Source organism: Pollicipes pollicipes, unplaced genomic scaffold, assembly GCF_011947565.3.
Source record: "Pollicipes pollicipes isolate AB1234 unplaced genomic scaffold, Ppol_2.1 Scaffold_3087;HRSCAF=3621_pilon_pilon_pilon, whole genome shotgun sequence".
Taxonomy (NCBI): Eukaryota; Metazoa; Arthropoda; class Thecostraca; order Pollicipedomorpha; family Pollicipedidae; genus Pollicipes; species Pollicipes pollicipes.
In genome coordinates this window covers 40,353,549-40,371,402 of record NW_023596225.1, presented here as the reverse complement: position 1 = coordinate 40,371,402, position 17,854 = coordinate 40,353,549, and the positions used below count along the sequence as shown (strand labels likewise).

The 17,854-nt window shown below is 51.9% G+C and overlaps 1 protein-coding gene across 1 annotated transcript in view; it reads right to left on the bottom strand.

The window, feature by feature from the left end:
• The window catches only part of LOC119090157 (neuroglian-like), a 51,388-nt gene extending 37,762 nt beyond the window's left edge, over positions 1 to 13,626 (bottom strand). The window contains 1 exon segment of the mRNA XM_037212948.1: positions 13,225 to 13,626. The gene's annotated coding sequence lies outside the window, so the exon portion shown is untranslated.
• Between the last annotated feature and the right edge of the window lie 4,228 nt (positions 13,627 to 17,854).

Below are 17,854 nucleotides of genomic sequence, written 5' to 3'. Positions count from 1 at the left end.
GCATGCTTTAAAATACGCTAAATGGGTGTCCACCGCTCCGAAAACCGGCTCAGTGAAACAACGCCTTTAATAGCAACGGTATCTGCACTGATCAGCAGCACTGATTTATGACATCTGATATCCGTGACTGACGCCGGCTATGTCATCCAGCGTCACCAACGTCACATGTGAAGGTTAGCGCCACGCACTACAAGTTTCATCGTAACGCCCGACCCCCTGTTGAAACCGCCGGCACGTCACCACCGCCAACCGCGACGGCCAGCGCGTGGCTATCGCCGACCGTGACGATCGGCCTGCTGTCATCCCCACCCGTGGTAAACACAGCCATCATCGACCGTGACGGTCGGCCTGCTGTCATCCCCACCCGTGGTAAACGTAGCTATCGCCGATAGTGACGATCGGCCCGCTGTCATCCCCAGCCGTGGTAAACGTAGCTATCGCCGACCGTGACGGTCGACCTACTGTCATCCCCAACCGCAGCTATCGCCGACCGTGACGATCGGCCTGCTGTCATCCCCAACCGTGGTAAACGAGCTTGTCCCAGCACGTTAGTGCCGATTTTAGTCAAACTACCGCCATCAGTGATAAACGAGCCTGTCCCAGACAGCACATCAGTGCCGTTTTGATCTAAACCAATCTTTGTGAAGCAATCATAATAAGATTTTTAGAATTATCACTTTTAACAAAATACTCTAGTTATATAAATATGATCAATGTCCTCATGGACAGCGTTGCTCACAACAGCTATCTTCCCACGGTTTAATCCGGGTCAATAAACCATCGGGCCAGCTGACCAGTAAATCAGCCAACCCTTCCCCCCGTCATCAAAACTCGCCCCAACACCCGATCAGCGCCTCAAAAGCCGACGGCAGCGACCACCCGCTCCCGGCGGTACCATGCGTTTATCTTCTTTTACTCGTGTTAAACGATATCGCAAGTTCGAAGCGGCGAAACCGACGCACCGATAACCAACATAACCCTGTGATATGCTGGGGCGGCCTCAGTCGGCGCATCGTCCACTTCCATGCAAGGCCTGGATTAAACGCTGTCGACGTCAACCAGCCCGCCTGCCGTAATCCTCCGTCACTGCCAGCATCAGCCCGCGTTCATTTTAACACCGGCCAGCGTTCTCCGGGGTCAGCGGAGCCCGCCACTGCCAGCGCAGGGGTTCATGTGACGCAGGGGTTCGCGTGACGCAGACGTTACGGGCACGTCACCGGTCGCGGGTAACGCAGTACCGAAACATGACGTGACGCATGTTCCCCGCCATCAGACCCGGGTGCCCACTCCTTCACGTTCGAGGTTTGACTCATCACAGGCCAGCCCATCTCGAGGCCTGTGGTGGTCTGCTGGAGCTCACGCCCTCCTCCAGGCTGTGTCAGGCGAAGAAATGGCCGAAGTTGAGGGCAAAAGTTGTCATATAGCTGTGGATAAATCCCCAAATATGTTGAGTTGATCTGATCGACAGACGGTTGCTCCAAAAACAAATATCCACCTGGTAAGGTTTATCATGGAACGTATCAACAAAATTACCACTCCGCTGCGGCACTACCACTCCACGGGCTTACTTTGTTGCTTTGCAAAGGATCGGGGAAGCAAGCATAGAATCAAAAGGTCCCGTGCGCCACCGCTGTAGACCCGCCCTACGCAACGGGAAAGCACAAGCCTTGTGTCAGTGCCCTGGACGAGACTTCTCCGCCTCGTTCCCATCACAGTGCTCCGCCCACTCTCCCTCCTGGCACGTCTCAGGCAACAGCCCGTGACGACCAAGCCAACCCGCCGGCCGACAAGACGGGATAGCACGGACTGGCGGTGCCGGCCCAGCAACCGAGGCATGGTCCCCACCCCGTTCACCTGAGTTTCCAGGCGAGCCGGCCGGCTGGCCGGCGCGGGCCGTCTGGCCGGGGCGCGTCGGCGCCTGCCGAGGGGGCGGCCGGCAGGGATGGGGGCGGTCCAGCATCGATCAGCCGGCAGTGAATCAGAGCCGCTGCGCCGGCCGCCGGCCCAACCGACACCGCCAGGGGGTGCGTCCAGCGTCACCGGCCCGTCCGGACCGCTCCACTGCACTCATGGGCAGTTTGGAGAAGCCAGCGACGACCGCCCGGCCGCGGGACACGTCCATGCCACATCCCTCCAGCGCCGGCGGAGCTAACCGAGCGGACCCCATGCGCTTATTGCCTATTGTTCTCGACAAAACAGCCCTGGAATTTCAAACGGAACTCGAGAGGGAGCACGTTAACTTTCCAGTCTGTAGTCCGGCGGCGCTACGTCTAAGCGCTCAAAGAAGCTGACTAACGCGAAGTGGTCCGTAAGCCTCCAAATCGGGCGATCAAGCCGCAACTAGCAGAACTCCCGCCAAACAACTGATCAATCCCACAAGCCATAAACAGCGTGCGTCGTAGCTCAAAAGCATATGCGCACTGAGCTTGCAAAAGGGCAGAACACTTCAGGGGAAGACAGCTGGCTTCGTTGCCAAAACACAGCATGTACGACAGCGTAGCACGCGTGGCCAATCCGAAGAAGGAAACGGGCGCCAACTTTGTCCAACGCTAAACGCCAGGGTAAAACGCGCTTCGTGTCACTCCCAAATATCCGTGCTTTAACCTAACATGTGAGTCGCCGCGACTCATGCACGTAACTTTCGCTCACAACACAACAACACTTGCTCAAACTTCTTCATCCATCATGATCCAATCCCTGCCGCGTCCTGGATTGTCCGTAATGAATGACTTCGCTGAAGGCTGCTGGGCGAGCCCACTATCGTTCCAGGGGACACACCTCTCAACTGCGTCCCACTTAGACAGCCGAGATTAATCCCACTCCAGCTGGCTCAGCCTCCAACAGCGTCCGCAAAGGCGGGATTCACCTCAGGCTCCGAGGACGGGGTGCTGGGAGTGTGTGAAGGGAGGGGATAGTGAGGAGGGAGGCTCCCCTTCACTAGTGCCGACATCGCACGCTGCCGTGAGACTCTGCCGACATTGAACCAAGGAATACGGCTACCAGCACCACCAGTAGAGTTTTGTACTTCTTCCGAGATGTTTCAGTTGCAGTGCGCGCACCCGGCCACAATCCCATTGCTCCACATTTGCTGAGGTTCGAAAAAGTTTCCAAACAATGAAGTTCGCAAAATTTTCACACGCCCAGTCCCTGAAAACAAACATCCCGGCACTTCTGACCAACCCGATACCGCCCCAATCGGCCTAATACGGGTACCACGAGCCCGACACCACCACCAAGGAGCCTGGATCGTCTCGCGGACGCCAACAAGACGAGAGCAGTCAGCACAGTTTGCAGCGTGTGCGGAAAATGTTCTGCAAGTAGCACTGCCGCCAGGCCAAGACGAGCTATCCCGCTGTTGCAAGGACATTTCCATTGCGGCAGTTGACGCGTATGTCCGATTATCCGCCGGCGCCCCAGCACCGGCGCTCAGCCACACGCCCCCGGCGGCGGCTCCGAGAGCCGCACGTCCTGCCGCCAGTGGCGCCGAACGCGGCCACGGCCCGCGCGTGCGCCGGTGGCCGACATGCGCCGCACGTCCGATCCACGTCCTCCGCGCCGAGCTATCCGGACGAAGCCGCTGCAGCGCGGCGAGGGACCGCCTGCCGCTGGACGAGTCGGGGGGCACGTGGCCCGTCGCTGGCGCCGCAGTGAAGGCCACCGGGTCCGCCGCAGCGCGCAACGAGCCCCCCACACCCCTATCCGGACAACCCCTCCCCCCCCCTCCCCCGGCCGGCCCGTGTCCTGCCGGCACGGGCCCGGCGGCCGCCAGCGCCACGAGACGGCCGGAAGCGGGCCTGACCGTGGCGACCCGAGCCGACCGGGAACAGGGCTCGGCTCCGGTCCCGACGCCTGCCGGCTCGAGTCGACACGCCGGCTGATGGGGCGACCGGCGTCCGGCACACAGCCACACACAGAGCCGCAGGCCAGTACTCCGACGAAGCGGCCGCTGACGGGACGCTCACGGTAGGCTCGCCCGCAGTCGCGAAAACCCACTCACCAGCGTGCATCTAACAGGCCGACCCCGCGGAGCAACGAGTCCGCACCGGGGCTCTGGCCGGCGCCGGCCGAGATAGGATTGCCGACGCGGAAGCCGTGTGGCGAAGACACGAATAATAACTTCATATTACGCCAGGGCTTGGCGTGGGAAGAAGACATCACGTGTCACAGACGAACAAGAGATCTCGAAACGAACATGTTCTCCCATGTAAAATATGTACATCCAATGTGCTAATCAAATACAAAACCCACAACGCCGGAAAAATAATGACTTTCAGGAAAGCTTTTTGCCTTGGCCGCTAGAGGGCCCCGTGGTGCTTTTGATCTGCGGAAAGGTCAGCGTCCTCCTGCCGCGCGTGGGCCGGCGACCCTAATTCGAACTGACACGACAAATGAAACGATGCGAGCAGTTATTTACCGGCCTTCACCAGGCGGAGGACCGGAGTCGGAAGTCGCCATCGACCGGCTCGCAGACACAGCAGACGGCTCCGACCACATGTGCAGCACTCAACATCACCGCTCCGTCAGCGAAAACTGCGTTGCGTTGACCATACTCAGCAGCGCTCGGTACTGAGGCCCGGTGGACACTTTCCAGGACCGCGGCCGCCCGCGTTAGCTGACGGGTCGAGCCGAGCCAGCTCCGCCCAACAATCCGGCTTAAGACGGGGCAGCGAGCCACCCGGCGCCGAACGCTGACGGCCCCGCGGCACCAATGTCACGGAGACACGGAGCGAAACGTTCGGCGGACGGGTACTGCACGGTCACTTCTGTACACACGGCTGTACCTGGGTCAACAAACGCGCCCCGCCCTGCGGGGGACGCGGGTCCACCGGCACCGGCCCCTTCACCGGCACGGCGGTGCATATCACAAACAGCAAGCGAGTCCGCTACTTGCACACGGCACAAGTCACGGTCTGGTCATACTACCTGCACGGCCAAGAAAGCCGCCTGGCGTCGCGGAGCCGGGCGCGCCAGCCGGCAGAGGCCGGACTCCGAGCCGCCCACACACAGACCACCAGGCACCGGGAGCCGACGCCGCCGCCCTCACCTCCCCGCGGCAGGCACCGGCCGACAGCGCCAGACCGGGGGGCCTGGGCGGCACCAGCGGCGCGCGCGCGCGCCTCAACCGCCGCCGCTGGCCGGCACGGCGCGTGACCCGGGCGCCGACGGCAGCAGCGGCAGCGGCACCCGCCACCCGGTCGACAGCGCGTGTCACACCCTCACGCACGGCACCGCGCAGCGCCGCGCCGTACGCTCCGCGCCGGCACCTGTGTAATCGGCGGTGTCGCGCCGGGATGGCCGCGTCCGCCGCGTGCCGCCGGACACGCCCCGGTTAGATCGATCCGGCCGGCCGGCGGCGGCGGCGGCGGCGGCGGGCGGGCGGGTGCGACGGGACGGCCCCGCCCGACATGCCGGCCGCGCCGGCCGGGGACCGGACCGCTGCCGGCCATGTGAAACAGCAGCGGTCCGGCACGCGGACGACGCACGATCGAGAGTACCCTGGCGCCAGGGTAGCGCACGTTCACTTCAGAACGCGAACATTTCACGCCGGGCGACTGCGCTGCTGCAGCGCAGCGGCTGCCCTGGCACAGGGTAACTATAAACACAGTTCACAGGGAATAACGCACACGCGCGTCCATTCGCGGAAGACGCATTTCATGGTCCGGGATCGAGGATCTGGGCTGCCTGGATTTGATGTTCTGCTGAAGTTTTTTGGCTGAGCGGCAGGTACATATTCAACATTTTTAACACAGCAGAGCTCTCCAGGACTGGCTTGAAAACCGTCGTATCTGAGCAAAGCTTACCGTGACCCCAGCAACTCCAAAGCAATTTTCGCTGATCGCATGATTTGCGCCCACAGATTGCGACGCATAATGCCGTCACATGACACGGCCGCCCGCGTCCACATAGGCATCTCATAAAAGAGCCGCGCCAGAAACCTCGTTCCCTCAGTGGACATGGACAGGCATCTGACACACATGTCGGAAGCTTGGTAAAGTAGCTTGCCGGTTGGACTGCCTCGTTGGGAAAAGGCGTCTTCGCACATGCCACTGATTGCACATTCAGGGAAAAGCCGAGAATTACAGTTCTTAAGCGTCTCGCGTCCGCAGCTCACTCGCCGCCAGACGTCATATCTTCTTTTCTTCTCATTCTGCCCGCCCGCAAGGCGCGGCAACAAGGTGAGTACATATTACAGCGAGCACTCCTAAATGTTGGCTGACGGTTCTGGAAGGCTTTCAGGAATAAACACCACCAAACTAGCCTTTTTAAGATCGCAAATGCATGAATGCTTCGTGCTTAACCTGCCCACCAAACCCGTCATACGCCGTACCAAGCGTACGTGTCCCCAATTTTCGTAAGTCCTTTATCCGCCCCTGCTGCGGAGCAGCGTCGGAGAGGGATGTCTCACAGCACGGAGTGCAGGGGCCTCGCATTGCGATAACGATCACACCACGGCTGGGATGCAGCGCAAAAGGTCACGGTCGTCGACGCGGTCTTAAACCCGGTATGCGGTGCAGCTAGTTGCAATGTGATGTTCGTTCTCCGTTCAATGACGTTATTTATCGCAACTCCTTCTTCTGGGTTCTACGTTCTACACTGATTCAAAAGTTTACAGGGACTTCTTAGGTCCCCACAAAGCTGCAACATTAAAATTTACAAGACTGCATGTGATTTGGACGATTTATTTCAGGGAGCAGAAGTGTTATGATTACATACACAGTTTGTCCTCATGAATGCCACAGTTCCTATGCCACCGTTTACTAGTGCCAACGACCTTGCGTCTCTATCAGCTAATTATCAGCGTTTTCAGTAGTCCAGCGAGAATAAGCAATCTGGCGCCAACGCGTGCCAACCAACCAACGACCGTCTGGATGGAATCGCCAAATCCATTTCCCCCATCCCGACCGAGCCCGGGGGCGACAAATACCGCCGGCAACCGGAGCCGGGCCCGATCGAGCGGCGGACGGAGGGGGCGGTGCGGGCGGGACGCGACCCGTCCGAGCGTGGCTGTACACGGCGGCCATCGGTGAAGGGCGGGGCCGGAGGCTGCGCCGCGTCTGACCCAGATGCCCGCCGGCTACCGGCAGCGGAAGGAGGCCATCTGCCGTCGGCGCCGGCCGCGGCCGGCACAAAGCGGCCCCCTCGTCCGGCGGCGGTCTGCTTCCGGTGCGCAGCGGCGATGGGGCCGGGCCGCACCGCGTCAGCAGCGGCGCCGCGCCGGGCTGACGCGCGTGCCCCGTGGCGCCGCTCCAGCGACGGGCCAGTGCTCGTCAGTCGCTTCCATCACGCAGCGGATGGTGGCGCTTCCAAACAGGAGAGCTCCGTCACCCACGGCGGGCCGGACGCCATCAAGCTCATGATGTATCAACTTGTATACTTATGTATTCTAAATGATCTAATAATTTAGGGGACTCCAAACGAAAAGGTTGGACAATTTTGTGACGTTGTAAGGTGTGAGAAAGCATGATGGCTGGATGCATCAAGAAAAGCTCTCGACACCTTCCCTTACCAGTGGGCGCACGGAAAGGATTTATATTCACATGACAAGACGATGCATATCTATGTTCAGACATCTAGAAGTCACCATTGTCAAAACATGATGATTAACAATTTTTGCATTAAAACTCAATGCATAGCAGAAGGCGCAAAGTTGGCAGTGCATCCAAAAGTCTCAGAATTCTGTACATGCTATGAAAAGTTTGTTAACTGGATTGTGTGATGGCCTAGGCAAGAAACACAATTTTTTAACCCAAAATATCTGATCCAACCAAAGCTCCTGAGGTTTGTTGCCCAGTTGTTCACATCTGCCAGTTTTTGTGTGCCAAAAATGTTTCCAAAACTGAGTTGCACATTTTGTTGGCAATAACCTATATAACCATGTCAAAACAAGCAAAAAATATGAGCACACACCAACACATGATATTTTGATATTATTGGTGGCTATCATTTCAAATAATGGTGGGTCATACATCATGCACCATACATGGTGTACCATACATAAATGGTGGCCCATTTTCATAGCATACTGCATGGAGCGGTAGACCAGCAGACATGAACAGCCCTGGCACCAAATTTGGCAAATATTGTTGTGAGCAGATCCATATTTCTAAGATCACAATGCTCTGTGAGCAGCAGAAACACCTCTGTTCTTTAAAGCACGAACTCTGGACCCAATTCAACATGAATGTCAATGAACATTCACAAGTTTAATAATGCATCATGCATCTCATATGTGCATAGTCATAGCCTGAACCTGTGTATGCACATCCACAAAGGGGAGCATACAGGATTTTGCATTGGGGAGGACAGCCCCGAGCTACTGCAAAGTTTTAAAGGATGACATTGAGTGTGCTAATGAGTGTATCTCAACCCAAAATGAAACTAGCCAGAAAAACTAGCTTCTGCATCCAGTCATTTTTAAGTTGATTACTACTGGCAAGTGCTGCATGTTGATTACAGCCCGAGGCTAACACGGCCTGTGCTGGCCTGTTTCATTTTCCTTGGAAAAACAGACATCATTGGCATGTTCAAGACTGTCCTTACTTTACAGGGAGGTCCATGATGCCGTAAGAACCCATGCTAATAAAAAATAACAAATTTTCGCAAACTGTTGATGTGCTGCAGAAATACAACTTTTGGCAATGGCATGCTTTCAATGTACTTATGGTGATGTATCTGGGTCAATTTTGTTGCCAACACTTATTTGCACCCATCTTAACAACACACCATAAGGTGTGGTCACATGAAACCACAGTGTCCTGTTGAAAACTACCTCTTGTTGTCTGCCCTAGCCTATGAAATACTTTTGCTCAGGTGTGTATCAAGATTTTGTATCACATGTCTTGTCATATCATGCCAAGACATCACACCTTTTAACAGCTATTGCTGCTCTATAGAGTACATACCTCCTTCTCATGTCTAATCCCATCTGATCACACCAGGCCCTGTTTTACAGCAGCCCAGATAAATTTGGTTGGATGTTTCACGGCCTATTATGCCAGATCTTTTGTCTCACATGCATATAAGATGGGGGCAGTTTACTGAATACAGGTTCCCGGTATGCCTGCGTATTTCACATGATGTACAAAGGTACTGGGACTAGGTACTTACAAAATGTGGAGCAAGTCCTCCTGGATTTCAATTTGAGCATTACTGAGTATATGTCAGGCATCACACTTTTCCATTAAGAAGTTGAACTAATTACTTGATGCACACTTACACCCTGCCTCAAACCATCCATTCACTTTCACATGCCCATGTGTTCTGCATTATAGCTTTGAGAAAGTAAGTGTGAACATCTTAAAATGGCTGAAGAAATAACAAGGCCCTAATGACATGCAAAATAGTCTGAATACCTATTCCAAATTAATATAATAGCTTCAAAAATAATAGCTATAATGCCATTACAGATCAAATATTTTTTTGGATATAATCCTTGTCCAGTGAACCCACCAGTTTATATCTGGACATGATTTCAAACAGCCACCAGTCTGTTGTCCCAGGTTATGGAGGCCCAAGAACAACCGGATAATGTTTGGTTTTTGATCATGCACGCATCATGGCCAAAATTATCCCCTTGGAACTGCTGGGATTCAAGCCACAGTCTCCAGACTAGATTGTGGCATTTCTCTGGCAACTGGGAAAACAAGGAAGGGTAAACTCTTATATAACACCTAATGATGACCAAAAGTAAATGGCTGAAGCACTGTGTATGCCTGACTGCCAAGGTGCACAAGACAAGACAGTTCCTGATATGACATGGCTCGGAGGTGACAAGGGGACGCCAATAGAAGCTAAGAAAGCCTGGAGGTAGGACTCCTCTCCACCATCACATGGGTTGTCAATTACCCTGTTTACATGGGCAGCTGTGATTCGAATTAAGCCGGGACCCGTCCTCGATCCGGACTATCCGGCCCATGTATACACTCACGCGCCGTTCCGCTGATTCGAATCGTGCGCCGGAGGAAATCCCTTCCCGTGAGAGGATCATCCGTTCAGGAAGGGATTTCGTCCGAATTATCGGCCGTCAGCTGTCTAAACAAAAAAAAAAGAAAAATGCCTGGCGCACGCAGTTCTGTTCACAGCCATTTCAGCTTTGTGCGGTGTTACCGCTTTTCCACGGGTTTTTAGCTATTGCTCGAGACGGTTCAAGTCCAAGATGGTAAGGGAAAAGAGAAGGAAGGTGAAGTTGACATCATGCTGCTAAAACTACTCTTATTATTGAGGGCCTTGAGTGGCTAGCAGCACAGAAATGCTCACGTAATTTAGCCTTGCTAGGCGCTTGATCTATGCAGACAGCAGGCGTCGACGGTGTTTGGTGCTATCTTTCCGCCTAAAGGTTAGATTAGCTTACATCTGGGGCAGGCTCCATGCGTCCAAAAGCCAGATGGAGGTAATATGGTTATTTTATATAGCTTTGACTTGTTCTCATTTTAATTTTTGGATTGCTCAAAATTCTTGCAGAGAATGCCTCCAAGTTTCGTTCATTAAGTTAATACCTTAAGTCCCCAGGGGTGTTTTTGCAGATGTTCCGTAAATTAGGATGCTGGTTGCTTGTCAGTTTAATTTGTGTGAGAAAGGTAGCTTAAAAATTGCTGCATGATATGACGGATGAACAAGTATAGATCATTGCAGTCAGCTCGGAATGTGAACTTTTTTATGGTAGGACCGAAATTGCCCAATGATGGGGTCAAAACAGCAAGAAAGCAAATGTGAACACTGGATGAAAATAGTTGTCATCATTACTCTGCTAAATCCAAGTTTGTGTGTTCCATGTGCAGGAAAACAGTGCATAAACTAACACCTAACACGATGGCACATGCTGCATGGAGAACATGTCTGTGTTGCATATCATCACCTGTTTTTGTGCTGGTGATTAAATATGTCACCTTGGTGCTTTTTTGTGATGGGTGTCTTTGCAGGCCACTAGGTAGGTAATTCAACTGTTCAACAATTCTTGCAGGGAGTACCAATAGTTTCTTTCATTAGGTGAATGCATAAATGCCCCAGGATTGATTTTGCAGACATTCCTCCTGTGACTTGAACATTTGGTTGACCACCTATTGGCGGGAGGGATGTGCTGGATATTGGTGACTGGCTTGTCAAGGAAATATGAAGTTACGTCACACTGGTAGACCAACTGGCAAGGAAGCGGGGGCTGGAATATTTGTTTTTGATGCAATTAGGCTGTTTGTTGCTTGTTGGTTTAATCTGTGTGAGATAGGTAACTCAATAATTCCTGCATGATGCAAAGGATCAACAAATATAGGCAATAGATCATTGCAGTCAGTGCAGAATGTGAACTATTTTTAATGATGGGACCAAAATTGCCCAGTGATGGTTCCAAAATGTCAAGAAAGCAAATGTGAGCACTGGATGAAAATAGCTGTCATCAGTACTCTGTCAAATCCAGGTTTGTGCATTTCATGTGGGAGAAAACAGTGCATAAACTAAGTAAACCCAACATAATGCCACATGATAAGCAGAGAACATCTGTGGTGCACATCATTACCTGTTTTTGTACTGGTGAGTAAATATGTTACCTTGGTGCTTTTTTGTGACATGTATCTTTGCAAACCATGAGCTGGATAATTGAGCTGTTGCTGTAATTAATCATTTGTTATGAATTTTGAGCCCAGATTGCTTTTGCCATGACAGCTCTGGGGCTGGTTCACATGTTATGATCTTTGGACTGTGCGAACACAGCTGTTTGTGCCACCTAGCCATCAGTCCATATCAGCCAATGCTGTTGACTGCAAGGATATCAAAGCAGTTTTTCAACCCTATTATGTCAAGAAAGCAATAGCTGCATTCTGACTTGCCAGTCCATGCCAAGTCTAAATGGCAATGCTGCCCTCAGGTACTGATGATGCATTGGATGGGGAAAGACAACATAGTTACACAATTTTTGCCACTAACTATGTAGCATTCATGAGTCATTTCTGTAGCTTAGCTCACTGTTGCAGGCTGCTCATAAATGCATTAGTGTGGGAGTAGGTAATGTGTTTCTTGGGCTGCGCAAAGTAGATGACATGATGCTGGGTGGCATACTGATATGAGTGTGGTAAGTTTGTGAGTGTCATTGGCCAATACAAGAAAATACCGATTTCCTGCTAGCCAAAGTTTCCCGCTGGTAAAAAATTGCATATAACACTGCTTATGTGACAGATTTGGCAGTGCTGACTGCGCAACTCTTGTGTTTCAAGTGTTATGGCTTGTGCTGTAGCTATAAAGCCTATGAGTCCCGCACATATCATTTTTCCAACGGAGTCCATCTTCCTCCTCGCCCTCAAAGCTGTCTCGCGCGCCCACCATGGCTCGTGACATTCGCCATCCATACGCAGAGTACCTGCTTTTTTCTTCTTGTTTTGTTCAGTTCGCCTCAAAAGCGCAGTTTTCGCCCATAATCCGTTCCTTGATTCGAACTAAGCGGGATCGAACTATCGACCGTTAATCCGACGTAAAGCCGGTTTCGCCCATGTAAACGCCCCTCGCCGAGAGGGTTAACGTCGCATGATCCGTTCCGATCTTAATTCGAATTATCCTCGGCTGCCCATGTAAACCGGGTAAATGATTGAAACCTTCCTCCACCATCAACCTCCATTGAACAGCTAAGTCTAGGCTTGATATGCACTGGGCTGACATGTCATATAACATTCCACACTGAATCTATCCAAAATTTAAGACTGGTTACCAGACCACCAGCCTGACGAGACCGCTTAGTGGACTTTTATAATTCTGATCGCCATTAGGTAGGGAAGGGTAAGGTACACAGCATGGGACCAGCAGTGCAGAATAACCTCATGGAGGCAAAAATTGCAGTGCATGCACACTGAGTCTGAGCAATCAAATGCACCCTGACCACCACCTCAATGCACAGGAATCTAAGGTTTCAGGGACAGCAATCACAGACAAAAAGTTAAGACCACATTTTTCACACACAAATGAGTCAAAATTTAGCATTATTTACCCCGAAAAAGTTCACCACACATAATCATAAAATTCATCAAACCAAAGTTATGCAGGCATCTGGCACAGTGGAGAAGTTTGCAGAAAGGCTTACAGTTTACTTACGACACTAAGGATGATAGTCTTAACACAAAACCCAGACAAATGGCACTTCTCATGGAAAACTTCACAACTAAATGGATGAGGCGCATGTGCAAAAACTGTTCACATTTTGTTATATTTTACCTCCACATCACTACCTGACATGCCGCTATTTACCTTGACTTCCAATGAATGCCGGACAGGCGACACCCGCGAAGATGCTTCGAAGACGGGCAGCTTCTTGCCGCTTTTACAACAGTATCACAGTAATTACCGCGTCAAAGCTGACCTCTTAACTCACGGCCTCAGCTTCTCATGACCAAACCGTTTTTAAAGCCATCGCCGAAGCGTTTTTCGCACTTCTCACCGCACACACTCAAAACGAAGGCCTTTGCCCAGAACCTGGCTTCGAAAAGCTTGCTTTTCTGCTGTTCATTGGTCGGGGATTTCCGACCATCAACCCTCCCCCACACTACCACACCTACCGCTTGGACCTGTACCCCACACCACTTAATTACGCACCTACTGTCCGCGCCCACCCGCGAGCGTCGCACCCACCCAACCACATAAACTGTGAGACTCAAAACAGTGGTACAGCGAGTGATTGGCTTCCTACAGATCAAGCAGAGCATGAGAGGCTACGGTTTCCAGTAGAGTATTTAATGACGTCATTTAATTTAAAAGCCGGCAGGCTGTTGGACAGCTGGCTTCGGTAGAAGTATCCACTAGAAACATTGGACGGTTTCCGTGGATTTTTTTCTCGCTGAACCAGCTAAATTTTTGGCCTCGCCCTGTCTATGACGTCAATAAAATCTGCTAATCTGAAGCGTGAGCGCGCTCGATAGAAAGGAAGGATAAGACAGAAAGGATACAAACATAAATATCCTGTACATCTATGGACACGACCCTCTGAAATATGTTGCCATCGTAGATATATAATCCAAGGGGATCAGCGGTAATGGCTCAATACCGATCTCCTTCCGGCGCACCGTAACCCGCAACGCAGTTTGGACGGTAGATAATTCTGGCAATGGAGGCGGAGATATGATGCAGATAACTCGCGTCGGAGAATTGACTAAAAGAATGAGCATCACCCAGGCGCGCACATAGGATCTTCGTAACGGAGGGGACATGAACACAACCGGCGGCGGATCCAGGATTTCGTCGAAGGGGGTGGGGGTTACGCAACATTGTGGGCCCGGTGGAGTTTGGGGCGGGCCTCTTCCAAAAACTATCCTTGCATTTCGGCCATAACATTTTGAGACAAGTCGTTTGTAATATACATGTATATATACATATATATATATATATATATATATATATATATATATATATATATACGTAGATGTGCATGTATGCACTTACTTATTCTTTTATTTTATAAATACAGAAACCCACCTTACTGTGCACGGCCTTATAAAGCTAGGCGTGCTACGCATGCATACACATATAACTCACTCACTTTCTACAAATCATGTAAATGCTGTGATTTTGAGGTTAAGTGTTTCGGAACAACAGTCAAAATAAACTTGAGTTAGCTGCTAACAACTACCAAAACTAAGCATGGACTTGATTCCTAGCTCATGCTTTTACGGCTAGCCGGCTGGGCGATGTAATCAGAGGACGGCTGATGACAAGTGCATATGTTTTCCTCTGTTATAAAGGAATACGACATACCCTAACACTCGAAATATGTTAAGAACGAGGTGCACTAGTATAACAAGTGTCACACACTCAATAGCTAATGGCAGTGACACATGTGACGTCTGCGACATGTAAAATTACGTCCGGCAATTGCGAGTAAAAATTCGTCGGCGCAGATTCGGCCGCTGCTCTGAGGCGAAGGCACCAAGGCCAATAGGGACAAAACCTGAGCAAGAATGGGTCCCGCAGGAGGCCACTTAAGTGGCTCTTGTCAACAAGCATAGGGTCCTCAGGGCAAGCAAAAAGAAACCAAGACCATCGTGTTGGGCCCATGAATGGCCGGTAGTGTCTCGGCAGGCTGACATATAAAGCCCCGGCCAGAGCACAGAACCCTCTGAGTGAAGGTGAATTATCTAACACCATGAATTAATACCCCTGTGTAATCAAGAGTGCGCAGGCGGGTTAACAGCACGAGCTTCGGTAGGAGTGAATAGTCCTCCGCAAATGAGACCAAAGGGAGGGAGCTCTCGATCAAAGTAGATGGCCCCTGGGTATTGAGTGCCTCCGTGCCTTACCTTATAAGGGCCCTATCAACAGTATAAGGCCCTCCAAGCAAGTAGGAAGAGCCCGAGACTTAAATGAAGGGCCCCTGAGCAACTGAGTGTGCCCTGGTATATGGGCCATAAAAAAGCATAAAGAACCCTTTCGGGCGAGTGGGGAGAATCCGTGGAGCAAACCTGATCGATCAAGATTACTTGGACATGGAAGCAGATAGCGTCCTAATAGCACATTGGGCCCTACGAGAAAATGCAAAGAGATCAAGAGCAGCGTGGAAAGCTCCTCACCGATCAGACTGACCCTGCAAGTGGACATATAGAGCCAAAAAACCAACAGTGCTATGGCTTTAGAAAGCGTAACAAACTCCACAATTTCTCATAAGCAACACTTCCTCAATCAACAAAAAATGAATTTGATCTGCTAATGAACTCGTTATTTTTGCCACAACTGTTCTTGGTCGTCTGTTGGTCAAAACTCCTCCAATTTTGCTGTGTATTTGTTGTAAGAAAACTACGTCCGTCCGGCCTTCAGATCCCCTCGGCATGGTCCATGGGGTATGGTCCTGTGCCTCCGTCCCCCCCCCCCCCCCCCCCCCGTCTGCATCTGCTACCGGCCGAACAGCTTAATAGATGGGGCCCGCCAAGAACATAGGGCCATTCTTCCAAAAAAGAAATACTCACGACACAATGTGTAGGGCTCTGAACGATTGAGTGCGCCCAAGCAGGTTGACATATAGGGTCCCTGTCAAGAACATAGGGCCCTCCATTTAAATAGAAAGTACCCAAGACCCAATAGAGAGGGCCCCCGAATAATCGAGTGTGCCGAGCAGGTTAACAGATACGGTTCCAAAAAACAGCGTAGGACACTCCGTTCAAAAAGGAAATATTCAAGACCCAATGCAGTTTATCCCCGAATGATCCATGATCCAGTGCGTCAGAGCAAGTTAACATATAGAGCCCCGGTCAAGATTTTAGGGCCTTCCATTCTAATAGGAAGTACCCAAAAGCCAATGAAGAGCGTCCCCCAATGAATGTGTGCCCGAGCAGGTTAGCAAATAGGGCTCCCAACAAGAGCGTAGGGCCCTCCATTCGAATGGAAAGCATCGAAGACCTTATGCGAATGGCTCCAGAATGATATAATGTGCCCGAGCAGCTTATCAGAAGGGGCCTCTTTAGGAGCGCAAGGCTCTCCATTCAAATAAGAAGTACCCAAAACCCCGGGTGCGGAGGGCCCCCGAAGATGGAGTGTACCCGTACAGGTTATCAGATAGCCCGGATAGGGGCAGAGGGCCCTAAATTCAAACACCAAGATCCAATGTGCAGGGCCCCTCCCCCCAGAAATCCAATGTGGCCGAGGAGGCAAACAGGGGGACGCCGACGAGTACGTGGGGTCCCATCCAAAGAGCACGTGCCCAAAGCCTCAATGTAGAAGGCCCCCGAACGATTGAATGTGCCCGAGCGGGTCATCAGATAGCCCCCCCCCCCCCCCCCCCTAAAGCGCAGGCCCCTATTGAGGAAAGAAACATCCAAAACCCAGTGCGAAGCGTCCCTGAATGACTGGTGTGCCCAGGCAGACCATCAGATGGGCCCCCGACAAGAGTGCAGGGCCCTAAGCAAGTGATAGACAATTGGGAGCGCCCTAGACCAATGAAGAGGACCCATGGGGATATCAGAAGTGTGTCGGGTAGGTTAATTGAGACCCACTTAAAGGGTCCCTGAGCAACCAAGAATACCCCGGCAGGCCTAGATATGGGACCCCGACTATAGCCCCGCAGAGCCTTTCTGGCGAAATGGAAAGAACACGTGGAAGAGTCCATTATCGACAAGAGTGCCCCGGCACGCTAGCGGGAAGGGCCCCAACAACAGTGTAGGGCCCCAGAGCAAATGCAAAGAAATAAAGGGCAACGTAGAATGCTCCTTAACTATCGAAATGATCCTGCAAGTGGGCATATAGGTCTCCCAGAAACAGTATGGGTCCCTAGACAGTGAAATGGGGCTTAAAATTTCCAGTCACAACTTTTCCAACCATCGATTTTTTAAACTTCTCATAGGCCTTTCACTTTCGCCTTCAACTGCTCTTGGTGGTCTGGAAGTTCAGAAATATCCAGTTTTGTTGCGATTTGTGTTAAAAAATTGCATCTGTTCGGCCGGCGATGGACCCCTCGGAGCCAATGGAGCCCTTCGGATCCAAGGGAGGGGTGCATGGCCCCGCTGCCCCCCCCCCCCCCCCCCTCTGGATCCGCCCCTGATCATAACGCCTCCACCAACATAGGCCTTGTTGTAGATCACTGAGATTCAAAAGCTTCATAGACCAGCACCCGTCTCGGGTCTAACAGGATCTGAATAACAACAGGTCGTCCTTGAAAGTCACACAATGGTATTCCCAAAACTGAAAATGAGACTCACTTTATACGGTATATTTACCGACTAGTGGGCGGGTTCCCGGGCATAGCTCCGAGTGGCAACCGGACCAGATCCTTTCCTGACGGCTTCCCCTATGTTTTTTTGGTGGCATATTCTGTCCTATTCATACCCGATGACCTAGCTCAGGATCCAGCTCTTCTAGAGCCACCCTTCTCCCCCCCCCCCACAAACACACTGGGTGT